This window comes from Mesocricetus auratus, unplaced genomic scaffold (genome assembly GCF_017639785.1).
Source record: "Mesocricetus auratus isolate SY011 unplaced genomic scaffold, BCM_Maur_2.0 Super-Scaffold_100007, whole genome shotgun sequence".
NCBI classification, from domain to species: domain Eukaryota; kingdom Metazoa; phylum Chordata; class Mammalia; order Rodentia; family Cricetidae; genus Mesocricetus; species Mesocricetus auratus.
This window is the reverse complement of record NW_024429191.1, coordinates 78,926,610-78,939,402: the sequence shown is the minus strand read 5'-3', so window position 1 is coordinate 78,939,402 and position 12,793 is coordinate 78,926,610.

The following is a 12,793-nucleotide window of genomic DNA, read 5'->3' as shown; positions in this document are numbered from 1 at the left end:
ATGGTTGGATCCCACAAGTCTTTCCAGACTTGTTCCCTCAAGTCCTTCCTTCACACCCCACCCCATGCTCCACAGACACCCATTTTGCCCTAGCTTTTCTTGTCACTTCCTTCATGTCCACATGTCCACATTCTAACTGCATTCAAGGCCAAGCTAATTAAGCCTTCCCAGCACAGCAGTGGCCACCTCTCACTACAGAAGCTCTCTGTCCCCAACTTCCCTAGCACTTAACTGGTCCTGTCTTGGGGCACTGGGTCACTTTCAAGCCTGTGTCGCAGTTGTTTTATTCATGTCTCAATCTTTTTCCTTTTACTTTGAGCATCTCTCTCAGCTTCTAAAACTGAGCTCTGCTTACCTAACACGTGTCCAGTGTGATATGTTGTTTGGATGGTGGAGAACATGTTTGACTTAGCCCTGGCCCAGGCTCCTTTGCCTTTGACAATGTCTCTCTTCTTATCAGGACATGAAATTTGTCTTTATCCTTTAAATATGGGTGTTATGGTCTTGTGACCTGCCTTGACTAATGGGACACTGGCAAAAGGGAGGCAGGAGGCTGGGGAGACGGCTGGGTTGTAAAGTGTTGTCAGGCAAACTTGGGGACCTGAGTTCTGATCTGCAGCACTCACATAGAGTCAGCGATATGGGATGCTTCTATAACTCCAGAGGCAGAGACAGGTAGACCTCTAGAGCTCATTGGCTGGCTAGCCTAGCCTATTAGTGAGGTCCAATTTCAGTGAGAGACCTCCAAAAATAAAGTGGAGGGCTGGCTAGATGGCTCACTGCGTAAATGTGCTTGCTGCCAAGCCCAGGGACCTGAGTTTGGCCACCAGAACCCACGTGGTAGAGGGAGAGAATTGCTACAAGTTGTCCTCTGGCCTCCCTATTTACACTGTGGCATGTGTCCATATTCTTCCCCCATGTAAAAAACAAAAACAAAAACAAAAAACACAATAACAGAGAACAATTGAGGAAGACGCTGGACATCTGGCCTCCACCAGCAAGCATATGTACATATACCACACACACACACACACACACACACACACACACACACACACACACACGCACGCACGCACACGCACGCACACACGCACGCACACTATTGAGTTGGTGCAGAAAAAGATCTGAAAAGCATTAGCTCATTAGGGCTTGCTCTCTTTAGGTTGTGGTTGGCAACACAGACCACAGTGGAAAGCCTACAGGAGACATGTTGTTATAACCGTAGCCACTAGACACACAGACCCTGTCCACTAGCCAGATAGCTGCAGCCTTGCCAGTGAACCCAGGAGAACCCAGAAGAAGAACTGCCCAGCTGAGTTCAGCCTAGACTGTCCACACTTAAGGTTGTAAGGAGAGTAAATTGGTCTGCTGTTCTCAGCCACTAAGTTTTTAGAATGATTGCTTACAGTTACTGAGATAGCCTAGAGGCAGGTGTGAGTGATACACATCTTTTATTTATTTATTCATTCATTTATTTGGTTGGTTGGTTTTTAGAGGCTGTGTTTCTGTGTATAGCCCTGGCTGTCCTGGAATTCCATCTGTAGACCCCAGACTGGCTCTGAACTCACAGGGATCTGCCTGCCTCTGCCTCTGGAGTGCTGAAATTTAAAGGATTTTGCCACCACCCTCTCCCTGGTTAGGAGATGCACAGAGAAACCTGTCTTGAAAACCAAAACAAAAAGGAAAGGAGAAATAGCCTATAGATAATAAAAAAGTTAATAACTACATGCACTGAGCATTTACTATATGAAGGAGTATTTGGGGAAAATGCATGGATTAATTCATTTAATCCTCCTAAAGATCCTGGAGTAGGTTTTATTACTGTCCCCACTCCACAGATGATAAAATTGAGGTGGAAGGGTGTTGAGTAACTCGTCCTAGGTCATACTGACTGGATCCAGATCCTAGCAGTGTAACCCCGGAGGCACCCCGTAAACCACCCCGCTCCATGCTGCCACTTGTTCAGAGTGAGAAAACCACCACATACTGGACTGCTATCTCTGAAGCACCCCCGCCCCTTACACACTTGATGAGTACTTGGTGAACACAAAACTGTGGTCTAATTCCTCAGTCCCTGCCATACTCTCCAGGGCCCCTTGGGTCTACCTCCAAGCTCAGGGTTGGAGGTGAACTGCTCATATGCGACATCCCAGGATCCTTTGGCCTCATCTCCTTCCTGCAACCTTTGCTGGGCACCAGGAAAGGAAGTGCTTAGGCTCGGCACGTCACTATTGCCCTTTGGCCTGGTGTACCAAGTTGACAGCGCATCAAGGCTGTTTATTCACCTGGGATCTTTGGACTTCCACTCATTTTGAGGGAGTCAAGTCAGGAAAAGTATGTGAAATGGCTTTTTCAATTTCTTTATTTGTTATGTATACAGTGTTCTTTATGCATGTATCCATACAGGCCAGAAGGGGGCACCAGATCTCATTACAGATGGTTGTGAGCCATCATGTGGTTGCTGGGAATTGAACTCAGGATCTCTGGAAGAGCAGCCAGTGCTCTTAGCCGCTGAGCCATCACTCCAGTCCGGTTTTTTCAATTTTAAGACAAAAGTTATGTGAATGCAACAATGACAAGCGCCTGTCCCAGTTTCAATAGAGATGCATTTGAGCTTCCGTAAATGGGTGTAATACCAAGCTGGGCGCTGTCACCGGGGCTGGTTGGATATGACTTGCTTCAAAACCCTCCAGTTCTTCTGTGTGCGTGAGTGTGTGGATGAGAGGCTACCCTTATATCCCACCTATCCTGTTTTAATTCTTACACTACATCTATTGATTTATGTATATGTATGTTTGCACATGTGCCGTGGCACACATGTGGGAGTCAGAGGACAACTTGCAGGAGTCAGTTGTCTTTTTCCACCATGAGGGACCCAGGAATCAAACTTAGGTTGGCAGGCTTGGTGGCAAGTGCTTTGACCTGCTTAGCTGTCCTGTAGGCCCTGACCTTGTTTTTTGACACGTGTTGTTTTTTTTTTAACTGCCCAGGTCTTGCCAAGTAGGGTATGTTTGCTAGCCACCGATCTGCCTGTCTCTGCCTATCTCCACCTCCCTAGTGCTAGTATTATTAACAGTATAAACCACCACAGGGGCTGGAGAGATGGTTCAGCACTTAAGAGCATTGGCTGCTCTTGCAGAGGACAGGAGTTCAATTCCCAGCATCGACATGACAGCTCACAACTGTTTGTAACTCCAGTTCTAGGAGATCAGACGTCCTCTTCTGACCTCTGTCGAGGGGGCAAGCATGTGGTGCACTTACATGCAGGCAAAGCACTAATATACATAAAATAAAAGCAAACAGGGTTTCTCTGTGTAGCTTTGGAGCTTGTCTCGAAACTAGCTCTTTTAGACCAGGCTGGTCTGTAACTCACAGAGATCCTCTTGCCTCTACTTCCCAAGTGCTGGGATCAAAGACCTGAACCACCACCACGCAGCTAAAAGTCTTTTTAAAAATAAGTGAAATTGCCAGGTGGTGGTGGTGAACAATTTTAATCCCAGCACTCAGGAGGCAGAGGCAGGCAGATCTTGGTGAATGTGAGGTCTTCCTGGTCTACAGAACGAGTTCAGGACAGCCAAGGCTACACAGAGAAACCTTGTCTCAAAAAACAAACAAAAAGAGTTATGTTCCACTGTGCCATATTTCTCTTTTAACTTTTGTTTTTAGTTTTTGTCTGTGTGTGGGTTTAGGGTACAGAATTTGGGTCCTCATGCCTGCACAGCAAGCATTTTATCAACTGAGCCATTTCCCTAGCCCAAGGAACTCTGGTTCCGGGCTGATAGGCAAGGAACTGGATGGAGTCCAGCATGTGGCCCTCCACTGTAGAATCCAGACTGATGTAGGCAGGATTCAGGGAGAGCAAGCAGTTGTTTGTTCAGGAGAAGGCAGGAGGAGTGACGCTGGAATTGAGCTGTAGAGGAGAAGGCAGCAGGAGTGATGCTGGAACTGAGCTTTAGAGGAGAAGGCAGCAGGAGTGATGCTGGAACTGAGCTTTAGAGGAGAAGGCAGCAGGAGTGATGCTGGAACTGAGCTTTAGAGGAGAAGGCAGGAGGAGTGACGCTGGAACTGAGCTTTAGAGGAGAAGGCAGCAGGAGTGACGCTGGAATTGAGCTTTAGAGGAGAAGGCAGCAGGAGTGACGCTGGAACTGAGCTTTAGAGGAGAAGGCAGGAAGAGTGACGCTGGAATTGAGCTTTAGAGGAGAAGGCAGCAGGAGTGATGCTGGAACTGAGCTTTAGAGGAGAAGGCAGCAGGAGTGACGCTGGAACTGAGCTTTAGAGGTGTCACACGGAGAAGGAAGGAGAGAGGAAGGAGCTGAAGGAAAGAGGCCAAGCGGGGAGCACCTGGGCAGAGGGGAGCGGGTGACAGAGCCTGCGCAGTGCAGACATGAAGTCTAGAATCTGCAGCACCAGGCTTTTTCTTTTGGGACACCAACCAGATCGCAAATCATGACAGGGAGACTTGTTATTAGTTTTGAATGCTCGGCCTAGCTTAGGCATGCCTCTGGATAGCGCTTTTTTTTTTTTTTTTTTTTTGATTTTACGAGACAGGGTTTCTCTGTATTGTTTCGGAGGCTATCGGTCCATCCCGGCCTCGAACTCACAGAGATCTGCCTGCCTCTGCCTCCCGAGTGCTGGGATTAAAGGCGTGCGCCACCACCGCCCGGCATCTGGCTAGCGCTTTTAATCTTTAATTAACCTGTTTCTCTTTATCCATCTTTTGTCTCGGGGCTTATTACCTTTCTTACTTCTGTATATCTTACTTTCACTGCTTCTCTATGTCTGGCTGCCTGGTGTCTGCCTGGCTTCCTGCCATGGGTGTGTCTCTCATTCTTCCCATTCTTCTTTTCTTTTTGAGCCTAGATTTCTCCTCCTATTTATTCTCTCTGCCTGGCAGGCTGGCTCATCCCTGTCCTGCCTAGCTATTGCCCATTCAGCTCTTCATTAGACCAATCAGGTGCCTTAGGCAGGCAAGGTGAAAGAAACACAGCCCATCTTTACATAATTAAACAAATGCAGCATAAACAAAAGTAACACGCCTTTACACAGTTAAAGCCATATTCTGCAGCATAAACAAATGTAACACATCTTTGCCCAGTTAAAATAATAGTTCACAACAAGGATGGGTCGGGTGGAGAGTCAGGGGCTTAACCCCCATGTGTGGGAAGTTCTGAGGACTTAAAGAAATAGGATGGCCAAGGAAATATTATAGGAGGGAAGGTAGGAATTCGCTTATGTTATACCTGCCTCTGTGATTGGGGATGTAGCTCAGTTGCTAGAGTGCTTGCCTACCATGGTGAAGCTGTAGGTTCAATCCCCAGGACCACATAAACCTGGTGCCGTGGTGTATGCCTGTCACCCCAGCACAAGGATGTAGAGGCAGAAAGTAGAGGAGGTAGAATTTCAAGACCTCTTAAAGCTACCTAATGAGTTGGAGGCCAGGCTGGACTACGTGAGATCTCATGTCAAAAAGCAATAACCTGTGGTCTGAGTCCTAGTGATTGGAGTTTTAGGAGTGTGTTGGGTGCTGAGCAAGTTGGAAGCTGGATGCTGCCTTGATGAGGGGCCAGGGAGGACATGCCAGGTGACTGAAACCCATGTGTCGCCTTGGGCATGACTGACTGGCAGGACATGTCAGAGGTTAGGTGTGGCTAGGGCACTGATATCCAGGTTACCCTTTATTGAGATGTTCATTGCCGACTTGGTGGATCTGGAATGACTTAGAAGATAAGCCCCCAGGCACAGCTGTGGGATTATTCAGCTTCAGGGACGCAGGGTGTGCTGATTGTGTTATCTGAGGCAGAAAGATAACGCTGTAGCCAGCACCGTTTCCTGGGATTGGGCTGAGGACTGCACAGAAAATGGGAAGCATTCCTTCTGCCCTCCCTGCTTTCTGATTATAGATGCCATGTGACCAGCGGCTTCCTGCAGTGCTAATTTCTCTGCCATGATGGACCGTACCCTGAAGACGAACCCTTCCCTTTCTTGAGTCCCTGTGATGGCTAAAGTTATGTTTCAAGTTTAAATAACTGTGCTCCAGAGATCTATAAAACAAAAATGACTCTAACGTGTAAGACCCACTTGTCCAGGGACAGATAACTTTCTGGAATGCTGGAGGCTGTTGTTCCTGTAAAATAACAAGCCACATGTTTTCATTTCTGTAAACAAGCTTGCTTGATCCAACTGCACAGGATGTGCTTCGTCACTCTAGGCAGGAAGTATGTCAGGATGTATGCTTGCCCCCAGCTGGATGAAGGTGGGAAGTATGTAGCCTCGTGGGTTTTGCTTTTATAAGCCCCTGTCTAAAGCAGTTCAGAGCCATACCTTGGGAATCCGGAGTATGGACCTGGCCAGGGTCCATCATCCTGACCAGTATTTAATAAAGCTTGTTTCAAGTTTGTCAAGCTTTATTAATTAATTAATTTTTCACTAAAATTGTGGTAGTGTTTTCATTCTTGCCCAGTGGGATTAATACCTCTTCTTCAGGTTATTTTATCCCAGCAACAGGAAAAATAAGTGAAGTGCCCTCAGTCTTAGTTAGGGTATGAAGAGACACCAGGACCACGGCAACTCTTACAAAGCAAAATGCTTAACTGGGGTGGCTCCGTTACAGTTCATCGGTTTAGTCCATTACCATCATGGCAGGAAGCATGGCTCTTTGAGCTACATACTGAGACCTTTTCTCAGAAACCCTAAATACATACATACATACATACATACAATCACACACACAACAGTGGGATATTCCTGAGGAACTGAAATAGAGGCTTTGCCTCCACAGGCAGCGGAGTTGAGAGTTAACAAAAAGAAGAAAAGAAACTGATGGGCTTAATAGTGCACACCTTTAATCGCGGCACTCGGAGGCAGATGTAGCAGCATCTTGCCTGTGAACTTGTAATAGCGGTCACGCCCTTTGCAGACTTGACCCCTTTAAGGTAGAGGAGCTTGGGACAGAAGCCCCTTGGGTCTCAGAGAGCACCGGAGAGGCAGGGTCTGCATCCTTCAAGCAGGGATGCCTCGACAGTCACTTACCTTCAGTTGGCGACCAACTGGGCAGAGGCAGGCGGGTCTCTGTAAGTTCAAGGCCAGACTGTTCTACATAGTAAGCTGTAGTCCATCCAGGGCTGTCAAAATAAAAATTTTTAAGAAGGGCTGGAAATCCTCCCCACTTTCCAAGGTTTATTCATTCCTTGGTTTTCCAGCCACCCTACACATTGTATAAGTGTAAACGGATGGTCAGACCGTTCACTGGGAAATCATCCTCCTGGAAGAGGACTGATTGGTGGGGAGGCTCTCTCTCTGATCAGCAATGAACGTGCTGTTCTATGTCCTGGAGACTCTCCACACTCTCATTCCTCCACTCCAGACAACTTTTACTCCTCTGTAAGATCAATTTAGACATCCCATCCTCCGTACAATGGTTCTTTTTTCTTTTTCCCTGAGACAAGCTTTCTCTGTGTAGCTTTGTAGACCAGGCTGTCCTCGAACTCACAGAGATCCACCTGCCTTTGCCTCCCGAGTGCTGGGATTAAAGGCATGCGCCACCACTTCCCGGCTGGACATTGGTTCTTAACCTTCCTGATGCTGAGACCCTTTAATTCTGTGGTGACCCCAACGATAACATTTTGGTTGCTACTTCATAAACTGTAATTTTTCTACTGTTATGATTCATACTTTAGTATCTATGCTTTCCAATGGTCTTAGGTGATCCCTTTGAAAGGGTTGTTCAACCCCCAAGGGGGTTGTGACTCACAGGTTGAGAACCACTGCTCTAGGAGGCCCTCCCTAACCCCTTACTATTGTCCTCCATCCTTGATAACTGCTACTTTGTGGCCTCTCTTTCCCCTGACTGTAGAACCCTTCTCTGTCTATTAGCTGCTGTCTTCAGTGCTTGACACTATATAATGGGGCTGGAGGTCCTGAAGAGAGGCCAGGGGAGGCCTTTAGTGAGGCTGAAGACTCAGCTCCAGCTGACATCCCAGCATTGAAGAGGTCGTGGAGAGAAGTGGAAGCTTGGCACCATGTGGCTTGGTACTTTTCTCTCCCTCTGAAGAACACCCAAGAAAGTCTGTTGGTGATGGTGCAGCCTAGTTGTACAGACCACAGGATTTTGGAGATGCCAGTACCCTGGGACAACCAATAGGAACAGCAATGTTTGTGGAGTGGAGCCATTCTGAATCTATGGGACAAACTACGTGTGCCGTAGATGGTAGAGCAAAAAAGTGTGAGTTCAAGTTCTTTGGAGCCCAGGAGACTGTGAGTAGATCCTAGACATTGGACACTGAGTTATTTATGCTGTTGGGGTTTAGTTTTTCTTTGTTGAGATTGTGACTGTGTCCTTGTTCCTCCTCCTTAGAGTAAGAAAATATTTAACATATTTCTCATTTTATGGGAGTCCATAGTTAAACACTGAAATTTTATAGAGACTTAGGATATTTTAGGGAGGCCTGGAACTTTAAAAGAGATTTTGAATGTTTTAAAGAGACAGAATTTTTAAAGTATTTGAATTTGTAAATACCATGGAACTTTTAAAGCTATACTAGATTTCATGTTGTCATATTAACATTAACATACCATCTTGGGGACAGTGAAAAAGGAGAGGTTATAGTTGAATACCTGTGTGTTTGTGTGTCAAGTCAATGACGCCTTCAGTCCTTTCCATTTGCCGCTCCCTTGCTCCTGTTCCTGTGCACACGATGTTCTCTTTGCCAGAACAACTCCTCCTCTGTAGACATCCGCTTTGCCCCTCAGACACATCAGCTCCTCCAGGTGAAATTTTCCATGCAGCTCCCCCAAACTGGCAAGGTTCCCTTTCATGTTCTCACAGCACCCCAGGCCCATTATCACACTGGTCTATTATTTATGCATTCCTTCTAGGTAATAAATAACTGGTATACTGTGTATTGTTTGCTGTGACCCTCCTGGTACTTAGCACAGTGCTTTCCACACAGCAGACACTCAATTGTTACTAATGCAGTAATAAATACAGGAATGAGCCTGATTCTGTCTCTCGTGGTGAGGGTGTTGAGGTAGAGCACCGAGGCTCACATCATGGTGGACCAGGATGCACAGAGAGCAAGACAGAAAGCAACCAGAGATAACACAAGGCATCGCCCAGCAGCCTACTTCCTCCAGGTTGGTACGGTGTTCTAAGTGTCTAGAGCCTACCCAAATAAGGCCACTATCTTAGGAACTCAAACCATGTATCTATGGGCTCAAAGTGCTAAGTACCTGTGGTGGTTTGAATGTAATTGGCTCAATAATCATAGGAAGTGCACTATTAGGAGCTGTGGCTTTGTTGTAGTGAGTATTCCCTTGTTGGAGGACGTGTCACTGTGGAGGTGGAATTTGAGGTTTTCTATGCTCAGGACACTTCTATGCTCAAACCATTTCCTGTTGCCTGCAAGATGTAGGACTCGCAGTTACTACTCCAGCACCATGTCTATCTGAATGCTGCCATGCTCCCTGTCATGACGACCATGGACTGAACCTCTGAAACTATAAGTAAGTCACCCCAATTAAATGTTTTCTTTATAAGAGTTACCATGGTCATGGTGTCTCTCCACAGCAATAGAAACTGACACTAAGACAGTGCACAAATCATGAGTCTATGGGAGACATCATATATTGAAACTATAGTAGTAGCTTTGTCTGGCCCTGAACTCTTATCCGTCTACCACAGACTTCTGGGTGCTGGGATTACAGGCCCACACTACTATGCCTGATTTCTCTAAACCTTTACTGGAAGAAACAGTTCCTCCAGGTACCTGGAGTCTGGAACTGAACTTGGAGGCCTCCTAGAGGAGAGGCAGCCAATACATTCCTCATAGAGGTTGTCTGAGTCTACATTCTGGAGAAGGCCTAGTCATGCTCTGCATTCAGTCTCATGGGTCTCCTTGTTCCGGTCTGAATGTTGGTGGCACCAGTTCCTTCAAACTGCCAGGATGTCAACCTTCGCTTGCTACTCACTACCCTTACCATCTGATAAATCTAAGGCCAATGCTGTCAACAATGTCAGTGGTCCATAAGAGAGACTAGATAAGGCAGGGGGCTAACGGCCCATTGCAGCCCTCCCGACTTGAGCTGGACTGAGGTTCTAATGATCTTTTTTTTTTTTTTTTTTGGTTTTTACAAGACAGGGTTTCTCTGTATTGTTTGGGAGGCTATCGGTCCAGCCCGGCCTCGAACTCACAGAGATCCGCCTGCCTCTGCCTCCCGAGTGCTGGGATTAAAGGCGTGCGCCACCACCGCCCGGCGGTTCTAATGATCTAGATGTCCACTCTCTGCTCCCACCACTGGTTGACTTGGGAAGGTGGTGAGACATACACACCAGTCACATTTTCAGATAGAACTGTCTGCTCAGTCACACACACACACACACACACACACACACACACTTTGGTCTAGACATGGGCATCAGGGAAATGAGTTTCAAGTGAACTAAATGGTGCAGGTAGCATCCCTTTCATTCCTTTCCTCTAGCACTGATGCTGCCAGTGACTTTGAGAAGGGGCCATAAAGGGTGTTGTCTTAGTTAGGGACATCGTTGCAGGGATGAAATTCCATGGCCCAAAACAACCTGGGGAGGAAAGAGTTTATTTGGCTCACATTTCTATCATTAAAGGAAGTCAGGACAGAAACTCAAGCAGGAGAGACCGTGGAGGGTTGCGTGGAGGTGTGCTGGTTACTGGCTTGCCCCACAAGACTTGCTCAACTTGCTTTCTTTCTTTTTTTTTGGTTTTTTTTTTACGAGACAGGGTTTCTCTGTATTGTTTTGGAGGCTGTCAGTCCAGCCTGGCCTCGAACTCACAGAGATCTGCCTGCCTCTGCCTCCCGAGTGTTGGGATTAAAGGCATGCACCACCACCGCCCGGCCTCAGCCTGCTTTCTTATAGAACCCAGCACCACCAGCCCAGGGGCAGCACCACCCACCATAGGCTGGGCCTTCCTCCATCAATCACTAATTAAGAAAATGCTCCACAGATTAAGCCAGGTGGTGGAGGCATATGCTTTTAATACTAACAATTGGGAGGCAGAGGCAGGCAGATCTTTGTGAGTTCAAGGCCAGCATGGTCTACAGAGATAGTTCTAGGACAGTCAAGACTACATAAAGTAATCCTATCTCAAAAAGCAAAAACAAAAACCAACCAACCAACCAAACAAACAAATAAAAACAGGCCAAAAAGAAGAGAAAAATGAAAATCCCCACAGGCTTGCCTACAACTGGATCTTATGGAGGCATTTTCTCGAGTCTCCTGTGATCCTAGCTGGCATCAAGTTGACATAAAACTAGCCAGCACAGATGGGAACACAAGATATGCACTTCAAGGAGAATTGAATTCTTTGGGTTGGAAGAATGGGGAGTAATGAAGTCAGAGCTCACAACTGACCACGCCTCCCATAGGCCTCCATGTCATCACATGATCTGCTTGTGTCTCATCCATCTCTACCCACCCCAGGCCGGGTTATCAATGAGGCCAGGCACTGGGACTAAATGGCTGCGGGACCTCGGGGACGGGATGGGACGGGACACACACACACACACACACACACACACACACACAGAAACTTCCATCAGCAGCTCCTTACTGACTTCTAACTCCCTGTTCTTTGGAATCTGTTTTCTCTCCACCCGCTGATTCCTTCTTTTCCCATCCATCATCCCACATCCACCTATGGGTGAATGGAAGATTGGGGCAGATGGAGAAGGAGGGGAAAGTTTCCGTGGTGTCTGAGCTCTTGAACATGTCTTCTCTCTGTTCAGAAACTGAGCAGTACCCAAAACTGTTCCCAGTACTTCACCTCCTGCTCCAGCCTGGGATCTGGCCAAGTAGAAGCCTCCATTTCCACTGCTTCTCTTTATTTCCTCCTCTGAGAGATATGGAAGCTTCAGCTATTGACTGAAGTTTAACATTTCCTCAGAATCCATATAAGAAAGACAAGGCAGGTGCTGGAGAGATGGCTCAGAGGTTAAGAGCACTGGCTCTTCCTTCAGAGGTCCTGAGTTCAATTCCCAGCAACCACATGGTGGCTCAGAACCATCCGTAATGAGATCTGGCGACCTCTTCTGGCATGCAGGCAGAACACTGTATACATAATAAATAAATAAATCTTAAAAAAAAAAAAGGTCATGATGAAATCTATAATTAAAAAAAAAAAAAGAAAGACAAGGCAAGGGCTGTACCACAGGCTGTCTACTTCTTTAGGACTCAGGAACTTGGGCTATCCTTTCTCCCACCACACACAGCAATTTTTTTTTTTAAAGGGAAAGAAAGTGTGGGAACAACAGACCTTGGCCGGAGACCCACTTCCCCATCAGCCTGGGAGCAGATAGCTGTAAGACAATGTTTACTAAAAACATGTTTACTAGAAACAATACATTGCCCAGAACAATAAGTTCCTGATAAGGGCTGGCCCACCGGAAACGCCCTGACCTTGAACTTTCCAAAGACTAACCACCTCTTTCTGACCCACCCACCACTGCCTCTGGTGTCAGGGTATTTAATAACCAGCCAGGGTAGGAATAAAGGAGAGCCTTCTTGAGGAGCCTTCTGGAAGCCACCGACTGGTCTCTGTGTCACCAATCCCGACACCCTCAGCACATTCTCGGACACAGGCTGCGCAGCAGGCGTGGGGTGGAGAGAGAGAGGGGGGGAGAGGGAGAGGGAGGGAGGGAGAGAGAGAGAGAGAGAGGAGGAAGAAGAAAGAGGTAGAAAAGAAAAAGGACGGGCTGGAGAAATGGCTCAGAGGTTAAGCGCACTGACTGCTCTACCAGAGGTCCTGAGTTCAATTCCCAG